Here is a 22,363-nt window from a genome sequence, read left to right as displayed (position 1 = left end):
CAAATAAATTGCAAAATTATTTAAGTATATTTTGTAAAAAGGTCAAAATGGAAAATTCAAAACGAACTATGGTGGCGCGAGAGAAGAGGGCCATACAAATTATTATATTACAAAGCCATACAGTTAATTTTAAAATTATAGAGTACACCTAATTTTCTACAGTGTAAAATGCACTTACATTTTTTGTCAAAGATCAATGACAATTTTCACAAACAAAATGCCTAATCTAACCGAATACGCGAAAGTGGTCATTCTTGCCAAATGCGAAGAAGGGTGGTCGATCCGGAGGGTAGCCCAATATTATAACATCGCGAAGAGCACCGTGTAGAGAGGATAAAACAAACAATATTATGGTGCTCTAAAATAACAGCGACATTTATGTTGTCAAACTTACCTAACCTATATAAAAATATGACGTCCAAATTTCAAAAAGGCATCTTCACATGTGGAAAAAACTGTAATAAATCGACTTCTTGATTTTTGAGGTGTACTCGATAATTTTGAAATTAACTGTACATACCTTCAACAAAAAAACGTTTCTGATTTTAATTCAACTGTGGAGAAACACAGCATCTTGCATTGTGAAAATGAAAACTTAATTAAGCAGTAGTAGTAGTAGTAGTTTATTTCCAACGGTTTGCACCATTTACATATTTACATACATATTAATATTATTTTATTACACTACTATCCCACCTCCACCCGGCGGCACGGCAATTTTGCCGGAGTACATACACTATTACGGATATTACTATCAAGTAATAGTGCAGTGCTTATCAACATAATTACCGGCGTCTCGCCTCCGCATTTTGACTTTGTTGTGTATTATGTTCTGTGTCAATGTTAAGGAACTTCCTCACGATGTGACATGAGTATAATAATATACCTTTTTGAATTTCAACTACCAATTTGTTATCTAAATCCAGAATTTTTAAATTTTTAAAAAGAGATTGCGGTACGATTCCCGTTGCTGAAATTACAAGTGGTAAAATCGAAATTTTTTCTAAACACCAAAGATTTCTCATAGCAACGGAGAGCTCTAAATATTTATTAATTTTTGTGTTATATGTCTGTGTTATATTATGTGAATTTGGAACAGCTATATCTAAAAGATATGCTTGCTTTTGTTGTTTATTTAAAATTATAATGTCTGGTCTGTTATGCTTAATATGAATGTCAGTTAAAATTGTTCTATCAAAATATAACTTGTAACTGTCGTTTTCCAAACAACTTTCTGGTGTATAACTATAATGTGGTTGTGTATTCTTTAATAAATTGAATTTAACAGCTAAATTCATGTGTATAATTTTAGGGAATATATCGTGACGTTTTTTATATTCGCTTTGAGCCAAAACGGTGCAAGAAGAAATGATGTGTTCAATGGTTTCCCCTTCAGTTCCGCAAATCCTACATTTATCAATGATCGATTGTAAACCGCATATGTGTTTTTTTATAATTTCTTGTATTTATAACACGATCTTGTATTGCAAATATAAAACCCTCCGTCTCAGGGTGAATATTTGATTTCTTAAGCCATGCATGAGAGGCCTGAATATTAACTTCTGGTTGTTCCAGTTCTTTAAAGTATCTCCCATGTAAAGACTTCTGTTTTATATTTGCTATTGTGTCAGGTATATTTGGCTTAACAATGTCTGAAATTATATTATCACTTAAATTTAAAGGTGTGTAGCCTTTATCGGCTGAACCCAAAGCATTAAAAAAGGTGTTATCACGAGCTCTATTGAGGAAATAATTTTTATAAATTAGCGTCCAAAAGTGGAGATCGTCAGGTGCTGGTTGAGCCGACAATGGCGCTACTCTGGCGGCCGCTCGACGTACTATTGTTTCGGCGCCCTAAAAAATATTTTTTTGACAACTTTTTCTATAATTTGGGATATTAAATTGTAATCTATCCGATAGTTTAAAAAATCTTCCACCTTTGTTCCAAAAATGCTTTGAATATTTTTATCGGAACAAAAGTTAACAGGGGGTTGAAAAATTAGCATGTAAAACCCTATGGCCAGTCTTAAAAAAAATCACTGTATGTTATTAGAGATGTTCCACCCAATATGTATATCCTTAGCGATTTTTAATTTTGGTTAATTAGTGCGATTCTGTTTCCAAATTTAGCAATATTGTTATTGAACAACATTGATTTTGCATAGATCCAACCAATCAACAGCTTCATATCATAGCAACTACAACCTTGTTACATAACAATATTGGTAAATTTTAAAACAGAATCGCACCAATTGTTTAGTTTTCAGTTTGTCTGTTTTTCTTTCTGTTTTTTATAAACTTGATTAAATTGCTCCGGTTCTTTTAGTTTCTGCATTTTGTTTCAAGTGTTTTTAGTTCAATGATTAAAAAGGAAAACATAACCTAAATATATTTTGTAACTAGATTTTGAAGTGGGTACACTCTAGCGAAAAAATTTTATACCCAAGTATAGTCAAAAGAAGCATTTTATTTAAAATTTAATTTTGACAGTCCAGGAGTTTTTTGAATTTACTATAAGTATAAAACTTTCCCGGTTATATACCTAACTTGACAACTGTCAAAGATAACCTCAAAATTTACAATAAATTAACGTTTTTTAAGACTTTGCTCAAACGAACACGAAAAATATTATTCAATATTCGTACGCTGTCAGTTTTGCAGCACTTGGCTGACGCCTCGTGATTCAAATTTCAGCCTCATACCTGAAAACTATTCGCATATACAAATTGTGGCAAAAGAAATTTAAAAAATCATGCTTGTTCTTATTTTTTTTTTTCTTGTTGGTACGCAAGATGCTTGTTCCTTTTTCGATTCTTAACCTCTCATTTATATGTCGTCACACTACCCCTTTCTCGGCCTTCCCGTTGATCTTCTTCAGTCAGATGACTTGTCTCCTACGACTGCCCACCTACCTACCACTATGCTATCTATCATTCTTTCCATACGGTTGTTCCTTCTTTTTTCTTCCTCTTACCCACTCATTTAAATAATCTACCTTACAGGTGTTTCTAATATCTTCTCTCCCTACTCTATCTCTTAGAGTCTTGTTTGTTATCTTCCTAAATATTTTAATTTCTGTTGTTTCTAATATTCTTTGGGTCATTGTTCTCTCCGGTCTTGTTTCATCTGTGCATATCTGCCTTCGCTCTTGTAAATTTTCCTCCTGGTATCTACTGATAAGTGTCTGTTCTATACTATCATTTAAGCATCCGGCCGCTCTGTTAGCCTCTCTTCATGGCGCAATCTGTCATCGACAGTATCAATGCAAAGGCGTGGTAGGTACATACACTACAGATGTCATGAAAGTATTAAAATTGGTTAGCACTGATTTGGAGCTATGGTCTTAATTGCAACTTGTCATTCAGTTTCGCGTTTCAAGCCTAAACGTCGTTAATTATAATTTATTAAAGTTATCAACGTATCCTGAACGGTAATTTGAGCGATTAAAATTTCACTAAGCATATATTCCTGTAGTATTACTTTTCATTAAAAATAACCACATTCGACTTACCACCTTATGTAATATTCTTATTCTAATGACTTTATAACTGCTCGAAAAGGCTAAGCAACCTTGGTGTGAATGTTACTTCCGCGTTAAGTTACGGATTACAATACAAATAAGAAACCCACTCCACCAATAAATAAATGTCAACTGACTAAACTTACCTGAGACAAGGTATTGACGTTGGAGATTAAATTTCACAAACCTGCAACAACACAAATCGAGATAAATCTCTTGTTCGCTCTATTTTAGAAATGTGTTGGTGCGAACGGTACAATTTTTTTTTAACAAACAACAACACTATTATTCAATCAAATGTTAGAAAAAGGTGTATAATACATAAAACATTCTTATATAAGCTGCCAATCAATCAGACATAGTTGACCCATTTTGCATAAATCAAATGCTGCAACTTTTCCAATTAGAAATAAAAACAATTTTAATTGAACTTTCATTTTTCTGCATTTTGGCGCGAACGTTTTTCTCGAAGGTTTTATCCTCTGGTAGCGTAAAAACGTTATGTTTACATTCTTTCCGCTCATAATATTGACTTTCAGTGGGAAAGGTTGCGAGAAACTGATATTCTCACGACTGTTCAAATTAGAAACATGAACAATTTTGAAAATAATTGATTTGTGGACTTGACAACTTCACTCTTGCTTATCGCATCTTGATTAAACCAGTAAACGGAAATTAAATAAGGCAAGGTCGTACAAGTTTTGCTCGTGGGTAAAAAGTTGACTAGAACATGAATAATCTGATTGAACGTAACGGAATTAAATTCCATCGGACTAGGTACCGTAGTAGTATACGTAACAGATAGTTTTGCATTACGTTCGTCAGGTGTTACCACTCCATAATGCCTTATTTGTTATCGACTTGGTTGCTTTTTACTTGGATTCCACTACACCATTCATGTCGAGTGGTTGGGACAAGAAACTGGATGATTTCTCTTTGATTCAACAACTTGGTCTGGATGAATGACACAGATATAAAAATGTCGTGGTATTGCATTGTACAAACTGCATCAACGGAACCAAGTACAGTTTTGGAGTTGGGCAAGGAGAACGTTTCTGGTCACGTTGTGACACTTGTACGAAACGTGCATTGTTTACCAATTTGTATCAATTTACACTAGTAACTGCAAACATTGTAACAGTAGCTGGTGAATGACACGTGCATACTGAAGAGGGTTTGAAAAGCACTAATTACTCAATGTAAAAATGTTCTCGTTGAGTATGTTTTGTATTTGGCTTGTAAAGTATGGATTGAATTCAAATGACTTGGTGTTCACGACTACAAATAACACTTTTTTAATTTGCTAAAGCTGGCACGCGTTTCGGCAGCAAAGTTGTGTTCATCAGAGCGACGGCAGCATTAGTTTAATAATAATAGTTATTTATGTATTAAGGGCATAATCAGGAGATTATGGCACGAGGGAATGTTTAAAGGCCAATTTATGTCCTCATTTGAGGGCGTATAAAGACGATTATTGACTAAAATAGAATAAAGTGTATTTGGTGTAATGAAATTCATAAAATGCTAGAGGAAATTTTTAATTTTATCCAAAAGAATTGTTTTAAAAATATACAAAACAGTCATTTCTACATCTTCAATGTACATATGTAATAGCAATACATACGTTTATTAATGACACATTATGGCCATTTACATACTACAATTTTATAAAGATATTTTCTCATGGTAGTACCCGGAACCGGCAACGAAAACATAGAAAGTATTTACTTCAGAACAGTTACTGTTTAAAACTTTAAATATAAAACAATTGCCAAAATATACAGGGTCTTTCTGAAATACGTGTGTTAATTTTTACTGGTAATAGAACTCGTCAAAAGGAACAACTTTTCTATCTACCATTTTGCCGAAAAACGATGTTTAATTCCAAAAAAAAATTGGAAATTTTTCACTAAAATAGCCCTACGCCATTAAATACTGCAATGGCTAATTGAGATCAGCGCTAATATGAAAAAAACATCCATTTTCATCCAGAAAACGAGTTTTAACGCCGAAATCGAAATTCAAATAAATCTACCCGTATAGCAAAAAATCCACTTCGTAAGAATCTGGTTGTTTCACATTTTTAGGTAGCTTAGTTTTCGAGATATGGACGGTTTTAGGAAAATCTTTCCTAGTTTTTTAAGCCATTACGCAACGTTTTTCGCCAAAATGGCAGAGAGAAAAGTTGTTCCTTTTGATGAGTTCTATTACCAGTTAAAATTAACGCACTTATTTCAGAAACACCATGTATGTATACACAAGTAAGAATTAGATTGAAACAAAAATATTAAAATAAATAAATCACATGTTCCGAGGGATCTGTTGCTATGGGAAAAAAATAAAATACAAAATAAACAAAGTTCTGTAAAATCCTTTATTGGCTTTACAGAACTTTGTTTATTTTTTAAGAACATAATATAATTCTTCATCATCCATTTCCGCAACGTGTACAAAAAATAAAATCGAATTTCAATCATGCGTGAGTGAAAGACAGTGAGCGAAAGTGAAACCTTCACTCACTGGTAACCATGGATAGAGACTCACTTTCTAGGGAGGTATCGAACAAAATAAACTTTTCATTTCATTTAAAAAAAATCGACTGTGAACAAAATAATGAATGAAGCAGTGAGAAGTAAAAAGTTGTTAGGTTCCTAATCGCTTTCCATTGTTTTTTCTTAACTGCAACTGAAAAAATTAATGGGGAGCGATATTTTTATTTGGAGCTCCCAAGAATGTCACATTATTTTTTTTTTGGTTCGTAATAAAGTGTGTAAATAGTAAATGAATCAACATGTTTTTACTTTTACTTACGTTCATTTTTTGTGGGTTCGTTCTTTTTGTTAGACACAATAATGCTTCAATGAGCGGGTAAGTCAATATATGGAAAATTTTCGATGATTTTTATAGCGGTTCAAAACAATTTTTCCCTAAAGTTTTATTACACTCATTGGTTATGACGAGACTTAAAATTATTGTACCTATTTCTGGTACACCCGGTATATTAATGTTAGCGGCAGCAAAACACAGTTGAAACTTGTCTCGGGTTAAAAGCCAACAACCTAACCTGAAAATGTGACATTCAGTGTCACATTTTTTATTCTACATACAGGGTGTTTTTGAATTGTGCAGAAATTTTAACCACGAGCTACTGGCTTCATGTGGAACTCGGAAAAAATATTTAAAAAATTCTATGTCAAAAAATATAATGACATTTATTTTTTGAGCTACAATTTTTTTTAATTGCTTTTAGTCTTCTACGTTATTCCCCAACCTCGTAGGTAAAATTTCGGCACATTTTAAAAATACATACCCTTATATATCATGTTTTATAAAACGTACAATGCAGTTTCCTTGTTTTTAAGAATATTTCCTATAGGTTACTTCGCATTGGCGTACATTTTATAAAACATGATATACATACCAGGGTGTATTTTTAAAATGTACCGAAATTTTATCTACGACGTTGTGGGACAACGTAGAAGACTAAAAGCAATTTAAAAAAATTATAGCTCAAAAATTAAATGTCAATTTATTTTTTGACATAGAATTTTTTAAATATTTTTTCCGAGGTCTACATAAAGCCAGTAGCTCGTGGTTAAAATTTCCGCACAACTTTCAAAAACACCCTGTATAAAGCGGCACATTCAAAATTTGACAAGTTTTCATAGCAAGCTGGACCAGACAATCATTTATAGATACCCTGTAGATTAAGAAATACGATAAAAAATCAAGAATGGATATTCTGTAGATATTGAGCCATTTTTTTTTTAATTTTTACTTAAAGCCCATCCGTTATGGCCATATTTTATCATGTTTGTCACTTTTATTTGTTTTTATTGATTACTCAACTGAACAATAATTTGACGTTCCAGTTCCAAACTATGCAAACCTATAAGTTACGATTAACAGAAATGCGAGTATCACATACCAAGAGCACTTTTGCACAAAAATCAATGGTTCATTTGCGACACAGTAACTTCCAACTCCCAAAGAAAAAAAGAATTGATCAAATATGACAATTCAACTGACATTTGGAATTTCTAACAATCAAAAAACGAAAGCGTATTCTAAACACTTGATACAAAAATCATCTTCCTGCACTAGAGATTCGTATAAAACTATCAACATACCTATCGCATCTGCGAAAACGTCTATCCCGTTGATTTTCCACTCGCAACTTCCACACATTCTCCACAATCTTGTACTGACATTTGCGTGCACCATAAGTTATGAAAATTATTATTATTAAATCTGTCGATTCAACTTTAACCAATTACTCAGTAGGTGAATGCAAAATTCCAACCTTCACGCTGGCGACTTCGCAGGGGGAAACAACAAATTCCCACTCTCGAGTACCAAGATCTGCACAACCACGTTGAAAAGAGACGCGACTCTTCTTTCGTCTACTGTCAAGTTTTGAACGCACCCCGCGGGCACCAACAGGTGTGAAATTTGACTTGAGTCGGCTTCAAACAAAACTACTCAAGTGGCGAAGCTATTAAAGTGTTGTTATTGCAGTAATTCTAACCTTCACACTGAAACGCGAAAATTCTTGAATGTAGACCGTGTGAAGAGAGGTAGAAAAGACAATTCGTTTTCCATTCAGCAGACAAATTATCATAAATCTCAGGCAATAAGTGATATCGACGCGACTCTAAACGCTCCTCATTATCATCTCATTCCTATATAATTAGTGTCTTTGTTTTATTTTTTTATTGGGCATTGTTGCTGCCCCCTCTAGTCAAGATAACTAGTGGCACAGTAGCACACTCCATTATAATTACAAATGGTAGGAATCTTTAGAGCATCTTCTAGGAACGTTTCTGGTTAAACGTGCAAACCTATTTTTTCCCATGGAAGTAATGATGGCGTCTCGACAGCCATAATTTTGGAGGAATTTTGATGACCGGAGGTTGTAGTATGCGGTTTGGGCCGTGAAATTAGATCACTATTATTTGCCGGTGCGATATAACCGCTTACATAATGTATTAAATTGGACAAACAAGGTAAGTCACAATTTAAGTGGTTGTTTGCCTGAAGAAATCTTAAATGATTAATTTTAATAACGAAACTCGTGATTTCCTCTTTCGTCTGAGCGAGCATTCGTTTCATGGCTGCAAGAGGCGTGTGCGCAGTTTCTCTTCCTTTTGACCAACAAGGATTTTACAAGCGGTTTTCCTGTGGTACTTTCCTGTTTGGTTTAAAAAAGTCAAAAATAATGTCTTTTGTATGACCATTGACCACTGCCACATGGTAATAACCTAAACCGCACATTATAGACATCAGATGGCCAGCGTAGAGGTCTGAGCTTAATCCAACAGAGATTTTGTGGAACCATTTTTTTTTCTTCTTCGATCTTCATCGATCAAGAACAGTACTTGGACTGAAGAAAATTTAGTGGGTTGGCATCCCCGAACGATTCGTAGGGCACGTTCAAAAATGAAAAGTACACATCACGTGGAGTCGCGTCTCACTGGTTGTCACGTAAATACTAGGACCGCCCATGTACTTCTCGATTTGAACGTGCTATAAGCCTAGTCGTTGTCAACTTGTCATTTCTTAATTAATTTTTTTTTAGTTTTCAGACTCGCAGAAAAATATTTTTGTAATTATTGTCAACAATTAAATGTTACTGTATTTTTTACAAACATATTTATATTTTTTTTATTTTACAGCTGTCAACGGTACTAAGAAATGTGATTTATATCTATTTTTAAAATGAGCATAGTATACATATTAATAAAAGAAAACGTTCACCACTAGAGTTTAGTTTCTCTTAAATATAAATTGCTAAATTTAAACCGCCACAACAGAAAACTGCAATACCATAATTTCTTTTTATTTCCTTTGAAGTTTTCTAATTCATTTCCATTTTTAAACTGGACAGAGTACACCACTCTATTTTCTACCACGTGATCGATGTCTTGAATAATGGCACGAGCTATTTTGGAACGAAGGGGACATTTCGGCGTATTTTAGGACCGGTAAAAATACTCCGGAGGGTGTGCCTCGTTGAGGCTCTTCAGCTCATCAACTCTTAAGTAGCTATTGTTCTTCTATTTATAATGCTTGTGCCCTGAAATTGCCTCCAATTTATTACCTTTTGTTGCGCCCAATTTAATTTATGAAGATGAGTAAACTATACCGATCACTTGGAAAGTGCAGTTAACACGTTCACTCGTACAATTCAACTTTTAATTACTTTTCTTCATTAAAGCACTCGCGATATCTTCAAATATCCGAGCGCTATCTGGACGGAAGATCGTATGAATTATGTGAGAAGGTATGAGAAACATCAAAGGCTATAATTCCAAGAATCAACATAAATTTTTAATCTTCACTAAAAATTTATTATCGGGCCATTGAACGGTATTAAAATTCCGAATGTTTATTAATCAGTAACGTATCTGATCGATGTGTGAGAAAGGCAAAGTTGCTTTTCGTTTAAATTTAAACAGACGATGCCACAATTCGTGTTTTGAATGAAGAAGCCAAGTTCAATACACTGTTATAAAGTTTTTGTTATCCAACGACTTTCTTCGCCAGTTCCTCCCTGTTTTTTTGGAAGAAAATGCATAATTAATCGGTCGCATGCCTCCGCAAAACAATGCACACTTTCTTCAAACAAGTGAGTGAGAGAATTGAATGGATTCTGAATGATCATAATGGAATTAACACTTTAATAATTCATTAGAGAAATGTTTGTTCACATTTATCATATTCATTATGTTGTTATAAAATTAATTAGTACAAAATTGTATTGAGGTGATTTAAAATGCAAAAAAGGTTCATTATGCAAAGCTGTGCTTTTGTTTTGGCACCTTGGCAAATGCTGATTATGACAATTAGCTAACTTATTTAAATGATCTGAACGTCAAGTGACGATAATTATAAATTAATTAGTCACGTTCGAAGATACAATGTAACAAAAATATAATATGAAAAAATGTATACGGTTAGTTGCTTATTAATACAACGGATTTTTTTTTCTTTTGGTTATGAAAAATATTTTCTGTGCTGATAAATTATCCAGATTGGTGAAAAAAACAAATTTAAAATGTATGCACTATATTTTGTCTGGCATTTTCAAGCCTCGGCTGTCGCCTCGGCCCACAAATCTTACTCGCACAAGCGCCGTTTCTGGCCTAGTGATACAATAGCTATTTTGTAATCCACAAACTCTCAAAACATTCACTTTGCTCACTAGTGAGAAAATATTATTTCCTCACTAGGAATTCAATTGCCATCTTTGCTAACTATTTTCAGTGAGCAAAAACCACTAAAACCCGATGATCATGGATGTAATTATGAATTTTTTGGGGAAATATCACTTTAAACACTTAAAAAAAAAAATCTCTTGCTTTGTACCAAGAATTGCGAGTTAAAAAATTGAGAAGGAATTAAAAAAAATTGCAAGACATGTGCCACAACTTTTTAATGATTTTACAAAATAATCTTTTGATTATTGTTTCCGACAGTTTATTACTGAATTAAACTTAGGCAAGAATTTGACAAATTTCCTTCACACACTTGTCCACTCAGCGAAACACTAAATAAAAATGCTATTTTATTTATTTCGGACGAATTAAAATTCGTTACGAAGCAGACAATTTAGAAACTAAAATATATGAAATACAAATCTCAACTTAATAATTAGGGTATTTTTACACCGATTGACCCATTTATCTATTTTTTTAATTCGAATTAAAGTGATTTTCCTCAAAACAATCTCAATCGCTTATAACAATGTGTGTATGTTATAAATAAATAAGCAGAGTGTGAAAATCTCATAAATGATATTGTGGCCATTAAAACTTCATAAACCAATTAATTGTTTTACATCGGTGCAAAAGAAATTTCTTGTAACACTTGAAAGTTTACAGAAAATTGGAATTAAGAAGTGGGTCACTATTTTATTGTTTCCTATTATAAAAAAACAGAATAAGATATTATCCAGTTTTATAAAAAAAAACACTTGCGCATTGTGTTATAGCGATGATTCTTATCATTAAAAGCACAGTAATTAAACTTTCATCAAAAAGTTCTGGTCTTCAAATTTCGTAATTAAAGATCAACAAGTTTGGCGTTCTTTGTAATGAGCCTCACGTTTTGTAAATCTTTGATTTAAAATTGATTCCATTATTTTTAATTAATAGTGATTTGTATCACAAGGCCAGAAACTGTCATTTTGCAAGTGCGAGCACGGTTTGTGGTCCGAGGCGTTAGCCGAGTGCATTGAGAGTTTCCAGGTTTAGAGGATTATTTGCAATGTGCAGTTAATGTGGTTGGTAATTGTTGTCGTCAGATTTTTGTGAAGTCTAATCAGGAGTTGTAGATACTTTGCATTTTTGTGGTGTTGAGCGACATATACATATTTTTACTGTTACTACGGAACAATACTGTTTGAAGAGGTAGCATTTCAGTGTGACACTCTTGCAGAATAAAAGTCTGGCAGAGGCTATTTACATGGGAAAGTGGTGCAAATTAGAAGTTGAGACGAGCACTAATTATTCTTATGGAGCGCTCAGAGAGACCCATTGTGGCAAAATTCTAGATTTAACACTTGATACGTTCACAACAGTAGCGTAGGCATCATCGTTCTGTGATAATTTAATTTATGGCCACCATTTGTTATTATACAGGGTAATTTTGAAAGTTGTGCAGATATTTTAATCACGAGCTACTGGCTTCGTGTAGAACTCGGAAAAAATGTTTAAAAAACTATGTCAAAAAATATTTTTTGAGCTACAATTTTTTTAATTACTTTTAGTCTTCTACGTTTCAAACAACCTCGTAGGTAAAATATACAAGGGTGTATTTTTAAAATGTGCCGAAATTTTACCAACGAGGTTGTAGGACAACGTAGAAAACTAAAAGCAATTAAAAAACATTGTAGCTCAAAAAATAAATGTCATTTTATTTTTTGACAGAATTTTTTAAATATTTTTTCCGAGTTCTACATGAAGCCAGTAGCTCGTGATTAAAATATCTGCACAACTTTCAAAATCACCCTGTATCTAAAAAAGCGACAGAGCAGGGAGTAGCTAATGACAGTATTTTTACAGATTCTGAAACAACCGCATTCTTTTTTACACTCCCAAAATACTTATTTACGAAATGAATACGAGAACACAACTTTTCATTATTTGAGGCACGAGCGACGAAGGAGCGAGTGCTTCATTTGTGCGAATGTGCCGAATACGTCTTCTCGCATCGAAGTTCGTACAATATTTTTTGAAACGAACATTATGTCTGATTTATCGTATACCTTTTGTGAATAGGATGGTGCTTGCCAAAGTATCAATCGAATTAATAGCGATTTATTTTTACTCTTTTGAAATTTTCATCATCCAAATTGGAGAAAAGCCGTTTTGTAAACCAGAATTTATTATTATCAAGTTAAATTATTTTCAGAATGCTCAAAAAGGCAAATGCTTTTTGGATGATTTTGAAGCACTAGTACCCGAAATCGACGCACTAGTGCTTAAAATTATCCAAAAAACATTCGCACAAGTGCGCGAACGTCGATGTGTGCGCACTAGTGCTTCAAAATAGCCTGCAACCGCATAGTAGTGCGCGAACATCGATTTCGCGCACTACTATGCGGTTGCGAAATGTCATTTTGAGCGAGTTCAAAAAATTATTAATAAAACTGCAGTTAAGACTGTCGTATCATTTCTTCACGCAGGAACACATAATTGTTACGTGGTGGGAAATGGTCTTAATGTCTTTTTTGTTACATAAAATAATTTGTTGTTTTAGTGTACTAAACTAGATTCCCCACGGAGATTAACTTACCAAAAGTATGTATATTTCTAAAAAAAATAAAGCATTTCTTGGATTTGATATTGTTGCTAAATATCACGACAATTATCTGTCACAACTTTTAAAATAGGCATTGTATACTGATGTCATTGATATTGACAAATTGATACTAGTATTGATATGACCTTGAGAGTTCTTAAAAATTGTGAAATTTTAGTAAGCACACGTCTCAAAATCAGTTAGCAGAGGTAAATAGTTTTTTATCTAACACGTTGAAGCAAAAAAAAAATACATTAAGAAAGAATTTAAAGTTTTCACACTTTATGTGTACCGTTCTTCGCCGAAAAAGATAATATGACTTCCTAAACCCTATTCCAGTATTCAATACTTGTTTTGGTATATTTTTCTAAATTTAACTGTTTGAATTTAAATGCCAAAAATAAATATCAAGCCTAAAAATAATTGTTACAAGGAGCAGATAAATCAACATGTTTATGTTGAAAAAATGATAATTAACAATTATTTTTTTATAATATTGTCTTCGTTTTTAAATTATTTGGGTCGCAATGAAATTATGCACAAAATTCAGACTGTCCACCCACGCATCCTTTTACTTATATTTCCAACCTCTTAAATTATACAAATCTATAAAAATTAAGTTCTCGTTTGTAATGTGATACTTTTCATAATTGTAAAAATAGTTTTTAAATGTCAAATTTAAATACCATCACATACAAGTATTTAAAAAAAAAAATAACTATTTCTGACATAATAGGTCAATAATGTTTCTCTCACCAATACTCAAGGTCCGCGTGAGCAACAATTACTGTTTCAGTTGGCAATAAAACTATGGGGACTTTTTTGCCTTCCTGTTGGCTAAATTGGGCACATAACCGGAAGTGACGTGGATCTGATAGATCGCAGAAAATTAAGTTATGTGTGAAGCAACGGTTTATTGAAAAATGAGGAGTTTTTAAAAACAAACAAGTTAGAGCGAGGAAAAGGCATTTAATTTAAAGGTCCTGCTCCAAATGAATCCGATCAAAAACTCAAAAACCAAGACAATTTGAAACTTATGTCAGCTGTCAGTAATGACAATATGTAAAACAAACGGAAATAGGTGCAATTCACAGTCTTGCCAATTTCAAGTAAAATTTTTATTGCCAACTCAAACAGTAATTGATGCTCACGCGGTACAAATTGAATTGATACCATAGAATATTGCCGGAACGTTGTAGATGTGGATTGGGGAGTTGTCGTTAAGTTGGCACTACCAGGAAAAGTAACTAAGCGCGCTTATAAGGTACATATTTCGAATTTATGACAGATTTTTCACTAACGTACAGTTCAACCATAAGTTTTAAGCGACCTTGTGTTTGACAATCCACATCTAAAACCTTTTTACTATAGTTATTTGTATCACAAAGTCAGAAATTTTCGGCCGACAATTTTTTTAAAGCAAAAGATAATTAATAAGTTTTGTTAAAATATTACCGGATAGGGAATTTATTTTTCTTCCCTTGGTACTATCAAGGATCCAAGAAGCGACTGTGACATTCAAATATATATTCAAAACGTACAAACAAATTCTTCTGCTATACGCAATGTACAGCTTGCGTTTTCAAATGTCATTGACACTCAGTACCACCAACCTAAAATCTTTCATTAAAAATTCCTGTTTCGATTTTCTTGCCTAGGCATGGAATTCACTGTTTCAAGACGATTTGGGCGAATGAAAACTCATTAAATTTAGACGGAGGCCGAAAAAGTAACTTTCCTTTGTGAAATTATGTAATTATTTCTACACCTTTTACTTTAATTATTAAAATGTACTCGATAATTTTATATTGAATTTCCAGAATTTGTCACAGGAGATTTCTCACTGCGACAGTTTTGGATGTTCAAATTGAAGAAAACTAGGTAGCTAACAATTTTATACTTAATTATCCACCGATGGAAAATCCATGCTTCGATAAAAACAGATTTTATCGTCAAGTTTTGAAAGAGTCACTTCCTTTTTTGTTACGCATACTTATGCAAGGTGAACCGCAGATTTCAACCTACACAATAAGCAAAAAATAATCGTCGAAAACTAATTCCAACTTTCATAATGTTATTGTTAACCGTAGTGCTTTAGTTAATAAAAAAAATCTAAGATCAAATAAAAATAAATAACAGAATAAATCTGTTTTTTATTCGACACTTGTCAGAATTTGAGAATTTTCGCCTGTGTGAACGGATTTTGATGAATTTGACAACTTGTCAAAACGAAACGTCAAGCTAATTTTAAAGATTTTCAGTCATTTGGAGCCTTTGGGGGGGCTCGTCGTACAAAAAAACGTTGTATTCAACTCATTCTTGTGTAATTTGCGCTTTTTTAGCACTCGTGGACCTTTAAAACCCTCGTTTCACTCGAGTTTTAAACTGGCCCACTCATGCCAAAAAAAGCCCAAATTACACACGCTTGTTAAGTAAATAACTATTTCGTTGACAAACATTATTATTTGTTGAAAAAATGTGATTCAATGCATTTTATAGCTTCACGTATCACTTCTAAGAAACGATAATAACCAACGCATCTTCAAATAAACACTCTTACTAAGCCACTGGTTCGGTTTATTTATTCAACTGTCCATGATGAATCTTCCACCGGATGCAGAATGCAAACCTACCCTAACACGCATGTAAGTACCGCAATTGTATAAATATTATTGTGCATATATTACAAACCGAACGGATTGTACCATACGATTTCGAAGTTCAAGGCCAAACCTAAGAACCATCCCGAGGCGCTTCTGGTACAACTTTCCTTTTAAACTTGTTCCACTGTTACTATATTTTGTACCGTTTAAAATATTCTGATTTATTGTTGTGATTTAACATGTATCGAAAAAATAACAGTAAACGGTTACTAATCGATCACGTACACAAATAATCCGTGTTTCCGGGATGTTTATTTCGAGAGTATGGTTTTAATTCGGTGTGAATTCAATTAACTCGGTCTAATATTACATCTGGGCAAATTTAGATTTGGTCGTTCACCCAACGAGTCTATTTGGTGTTTATCTAAAGAATTTCGAATTGTCTAAGAATAGAAGAAAATATTATTTTTAATATACACACTCGAAGTGTACCGATCAAATATTACGATTTGTTGAAATCTTAAAATAAATAAAGCGCGATAGTACATAGCTTATTCATCGTCGAACTATCTGGAACTGTTTATTTTCTGAGAACAATTGATAAGATTTTACATTGTGTTTATTAGGGATTACTTACAATACAGATACAAGTAAATATCATGCGTTCAAATGAGTAGGCGTTGAGTAAACCATTTGAAACAGTGTAAAGTTTGAATTTCCCGCCGTTTGACACGAATGACTGTTTATATTTAATCGACACATGATTGAACATGATTGTTTTCAGCAAAGGGTGCTCTTAGATATTTGCTTCGAGAATAGGAATTGTTAAAACATTGCAATGCAAGAAAAAAATATGGAAAGATTTTTGTTTATAAATTTTAGGTTAGTTGTCAAGATGTTCTAATTACAACTGTCAATTTACACGTTAAAAAAGCAAAACAATTGACGGTTTCCAACGCCTCCCCAGGCGAGGATTTCAACGAGATGAATAAACGTTTTGGTATCACTTTTTATGAGCCCAATGATTCTTATCATATCTCTTAAATCTATATTTTTAGTCAGTTCACTTTCTACTCCTCGAAAAAAATCTAGAACACGCATATTTGGAAAAAACAAAGGTCGGATTTTTTTGTTGATCGTAGCAAAGTGGGATAAGCACTTTCGGTTATTAAAATAATTTCACTTTTTTAATTATCATTATGTAGGTAAAGTTTCCCTTTAAAAATAATTAAATTAAGACGTTCTATTTTACAGATATCGTATCTTTCCAGTATTGGTTTATTCTCCAAGACTCAATAGCTGTGACCATTTTGGTTTAGAAATTATTTGTTTTAGTTTTTAGTGGTTGTTTCCCTACATGGACTGCGCCAAAATATATTCTTATGTGCAATTTTGGACATTAATTAATTCTTGAAAGTAATCTGGGGACTTTCATAGTTAAAAGGTTCGCTAAATTTTCGATAAATTGTTCCCAAACACTTAATAATTAAACAATCATTTTTGCTTTTGCTTTTAGCTGATCTCACATGTATTGAGAGGAATTCACTTCGTATCAAGCTCAATCGAGCTTAATTTGTAAGTTATTGTTGTTTAAAGAAATACCAAAAGTTTCGTCCGAGTGACATTGGTTTTGATATGATTTTATCACTGTCGAGCTTTTATTTAAATAACAATAACCACGAATTTATTTAGATTAATTTCATAGATTAGTGAAGTTAAGCAATATTGGGTTTAGATGGGCGAACAAACTTCAAAAAAAAACTCACGATAAATAAACCCGGCCTCGATGCTGTACCCCCTTTTTTATATTAGGTGTGTGCAATGTAAGATGCTCGCAGTTAATTCCTACTCCAAATAAATTTACACTTTCTTACATTGTTACCCACCTCAATTTTTTTAGTAACAGCAGTAAATAGTTCATTTTATGAACGTGTTAACACATTGATGACGCAATTGTTTAAACGTTAATTAAATTCTTGGTACAACGAGTAATGCATCGGTGTTTACGATAAAACATTTTTGTCAGTTAAATGCAATTTCCCGTGGCTTCGTAAAATTATTGTAAATACCAGTTTAACGATAAACACGCCCATATCTGGTACATTCCAAAAGCACAATTAAATTTTTAAGTGGGGTCAGCATCTTCCCAAAAATTATTGAAGAACCGCTTCCCGATTTAAGACATTTACGTCTACTACACAATAATCCAAGCTACCTACTTGCTCATATAAGAAGTTGTATTTCGTTTCTCTCGCCTAATAAAGTTGTGCTGATGACTGATGAGATTATTGTTAAGTTAACCATTTTAAAATATCCACCTACACAGGCGGCATTAAATGACTTATAATTAGATATTTTTATGGTCAGCGAAACTTGTTCTTTATTGTTATCTTTATTTAGGCACTAATTTTATAATTTTATTATGCAGATGATTTATAATAAGAATAATAACAAGTCATAATAACATCCACTTCCAGATTAGAAAATAGAGTATCGTTATTTGTATATCAAGGCCGTGAAATCGTTCATTAACGTGACGAGAGAAAATCTCGAGGATGTACACAACGTTTTTTTTGCAACCGAAAATTTGTAATTATTATAAAATGAACAAGCAAACGGCCGTCGTTGAAAGCAACGGCCGCGAAATTGGATTTCGCGACCTGTTTTAGGTACGCGAAGTGCTCGTTTCGCGTACGGTTATTCAAAAAAGTATTTTTTACAAATGTCAAGGTTCGTTGGTATAATTTTATTATAGTTTGCTTTGCATTGTATTACATTATAAAACAGATTGCTAACTACTGACAGTACGTTGCAATTATGCAATAAAGATAATTACTGTCTATCTACGAAAATATAATTTCAAGGTTGTGAAAATTTGTTTCTTCATCATATGTAAAATACGATATAAATTACAAAAGAGTCAAGGATATAAACATGAGATGTATGATTTTGATGGGAAATAGATGAAATCATACATTTCAAACGGTTATTTGCAATATACGCATATACAAAGAGTTCCAAAATGATTGTGGTATCGTAGGGTGCTTGGAAAAATAGTTTGCCACCTTTCGACGATAAGGTCCCGCACTACATTACACCAGAGATAACCTCTAAGCCGCTGGCAAATATCAAATATCATTTCTGTCCATTGCCTTAAAACATTCTTTTGGAAGGCTCTTTATTGATTGGCAAATAAATGTTTCTAAATAGTTTTAGCAAAACTCATCATCGCAGAGAGAAAATTGTTTCTTCAAATTCTGATTGTGCGTTTTCCTCGTAGTGTTACAATACTTGAAAGTATCGAGAGTAAAAGTACAGGAAAATTGAGACAGGATATGATGTTCCACGTTCCATCAGAACAACGTTTCGTCTCACATTTCCATGATTGACTGCTATTCACAATGCCGGTTTCAAAATATCATAGCAAACTTTTCTATGAGCCAGATCTGGCTCCAGTGATTAGCGTATTAGTGTACATTCGCAACAATAGAAGAACACTTTGCTAGAACTCATTTTCCGGACGATGAGGCAATTACGACGGAGGTAATTGAGCGGCTCGAAATACAAACGAAATATTTTAACGGCCTCAAAACATCTTAGCATCGTTACATCAAAGATAATATCTATCTGTAGGTATATCTATTATGATAATGTTTTAGGTGGCTATTTTGACAAATGAAATTGATAAACCACTCTCTAGGGAAAGCAAACCTTCTGAAAACGTACGGTTTAGCTTCACTCATACTATAATAATATCCGTGATGAAGAGAGAGTCGAAACTCCAGCAAAGTGGTGTGTGGTATACCCGGTCATTATTTTCTTCGTTTCCATTTCGAAAATAGGATTCTGTCATGAAACGAAATTGTGTTGTCGGATGAAAACCGTCTTTTAAATGAAATTCACATAAATGTCAAAATTGACAGGTGACAGTTTATTAAGTTACGACGCACGTTATTACAAAAATTTGTTAATTTGAAATATTGCATGCAATACTGTTGCATTATGTAACATTAAATATTCAAAAAGTCTCAATGATCACCGTTAAATCCTTTTTTTTAATAGTTAAGACACGACAACATTGTTAAATTTCTTCTATTTTCAGATGCTATTTAAATAGCTAGAGAAATTTTCATTTACCATTAAAAACAATTGCATATTCCCGGAACGTTATAGATGTGGATTGGGGACTTGTCGTTAAGTTGGCACTACCACGAAATTTATGACAGATTTCTCACTAACGTACAATGGCCGGCAATAAAAAGTAGCCATCACTTTTCTGTCACATAAAAATCCAAATGTGTAATTAATGTTTTAATGACACTGACATTTAAATGATCGCAAACTTTTTTTGCCGGCCACTGTACATACAGTTCAATCACTTTTAAGCGACCTTGAGCACATCTAAAACGTTTTTACTATACATTTCGGTGTTTAACTAAAAAGCGCTTTAAAAATTGTTCTCAGATTAGATGGTTTTGTTTCTGTTAACGTATGGCGTAGCTTCATCGGCCATAAATATCAAACAGTGGTGCCAATTATTTTCTTTTTAAAACTAACCAACGAGTTTTCCTAGGACGCCATGTTTTTATTAAATAACTGACTTAATTTACAGTAAATGATCACAACTTACGTATCTGAACGAAATTTCAAATAACACCAGCTAAAAAGCGACCTCCGTTTGTTAAAGTTATGAAACCATGGCTTGCTTGACCACACATTTTTTTTGAAGCTCGATGTAATTCTACCACAGATTATGCTAAAAAATGTATCGTTTCGACTTCAATCAGGATAATAACAAGCTTTTTTTCTCTAAGCTAGTAGGTCTCGTGTCGTGTGAACTCCGGCTTTATCTTGTTGAAAAGGATTATCTACTTCCTCAGAAAATGAATACCAGCAGGTGTTAATGTAATTGACGACAATTTAAAGTATTTTCTAATCTCACTTGCCTGCTAGTTTTCATGTATTACAACACAAAGCATATTGTTAACCACAGACACTTACTTATTGTCTACATGTTCAGATACACTTTCAAGGTTATGATAATTATACAAGCTGTCTCTAAAAGAACGTATATCGAGAGTCCTATGGGAATCTGTCAAATCAGATGTCAACAGTCAAATGTCAAATTATTAAATCTTTAGTCAATTGTGAGTTCGACGTCTTTGTTTGGTTATGTCTATTAAAAACCTGTCATTAATGGACTTACATAACCTCTGTTTTTCTATTTGGTACCACAATATGCAACAGAGCGGCAAACATCAAATAATATTCGAATTCCACAGGACTCTTGATATACGTTCTTTTAGAAACATTGTAAATGCATCAAAATATACATTTTGTCAATTTTTTTATTAACTGCACATGTATGTAAACTTTAGTAACCCCAAAAATACCGAGCGACCATTTAAATTTAATAAGAAAGAAACATTTTATGTTCTAAAGTAAGCATTTTGAAGCGTCATTTTGACAATTCAAATGACGCTGTCAACAGTCAATGTTGCCAATCTAATTTAAAAATCATAGCCTATTCTAATTATAAATTTAGATGATCGCACGGTACTAACGGTTGTGGTATCAATATTGATAAAGACCTGACAAAATTGGGACTTCTGATGCTAGTTGATTATGCAATTTGATCGAGAACTTTTGACCCACTTCAAGTTTTACACTTTGATGAAAGCAAAGCGTAAAAGACGACAAAAATGTATTAAAACCTTTAATTGCCCAAGACAATAATAATGTAAAATTAATTTAAAAATGAATTGTTGTTAATGCATTCACTATCTGGATATCCTGCAGCTTTTCCGTTCGCGATTTCATAATTTAAAATAAAATTTATTATTTTATTTTATCCATTACCTTGGTGTGTGTAATTTCACAATCTGAACACGGGGTCATTATCCATGCAATTATGGATAAATGTGCAAATTGTTTTGTTTATTTTTTGTGGTATTTAGTAACGAAATTCATTCATCGCCAGAGGCTGATGAGTTCGAACAACCAATAATTTCGCTCTTCGCCGATGAAAAAATTTAACAAAATATGTGGTTCAAAATTTTCCAGTGCTGGAAAGTAACTCAACAAATTTCAAACTAAACGGCTTTTTAAAAATCTGCAAACTGTTGTTTTGTTCAGTCAAATGTCAAGTGAAAGGATTTAATACTTTATCAACTCGATAAAAATAATGTTCATAATAAAAAATACTGGAATGTTAAGGTGATTGCACACGATGCAGGATTCCAAAGAATTTTTGACTAACTATAAAAAAGTAGTTCATAAAAAATATCAACTAAATTAATTCAAATTCATTTGATTCAGAAACAAGCCTATATAAATTTGAACATTTGGTATACTCAGTTTCTAATAGTAATCAATGAGCGGACAATGATGGCTATTACTCGTGAGGTGATTTTGTGTCACAATCCGTAGGCGAGTG

General features: G+C 32.9%; 1 protein-coding gene across 3 annotated transcripts in view; it reads right to left on the bottom strand.

The window, feature by feature from the left end:
• The window catches only part of LOC138137367 (proteoglycan 4), a 55,406-nt gene that overhangs the window by 20,473 nt on the left and 12,570 nt on the right, over nucleotides 1-22,363 (bottom strand). Inside the window, exons 1-2 of one of the 3 annotated variants that reach the window (XM_069056724.1) lie at nucleotides 7,651-7,774; nucleotides 3,667-3,707 (exon numbers count right to left, since the gene is read on the bottom strand). The exons of 1 other annotated variant lie outside the window; for it this stretch is intronic. The gene's annotated coding sequence lies outside the window, so the exon portion shown is untranslated. Of the gene's footprint in view, nucleotides 1-3,666; nucleotides 3,708-7,650; nucleotides 7,775-22,363 lie in introns of those variants that run through there. One more of the 3 variants, XM_069056723.1, reaches the window with a different exon arrangement.

The sequence above is a fragment of the Tenebrio molitor genome, chromosome 8, assembly GCF_963966145.1.
Source record: "Tenebrio molitor chromosome 8, icTenMoli1.1, whole genome shotgun sequence".
NCBI lineage: Eukaryota > Metazoa > Arthropoda > Insecta > Coleoptera > Tenebrionidae > Tenebrio > Tenebrio molitor.
The sequence above is the reverse complement of the archived record's forward strand: the minus strand, read 5'-3'. Positions and strand labels throughout refer to the sequence as shown.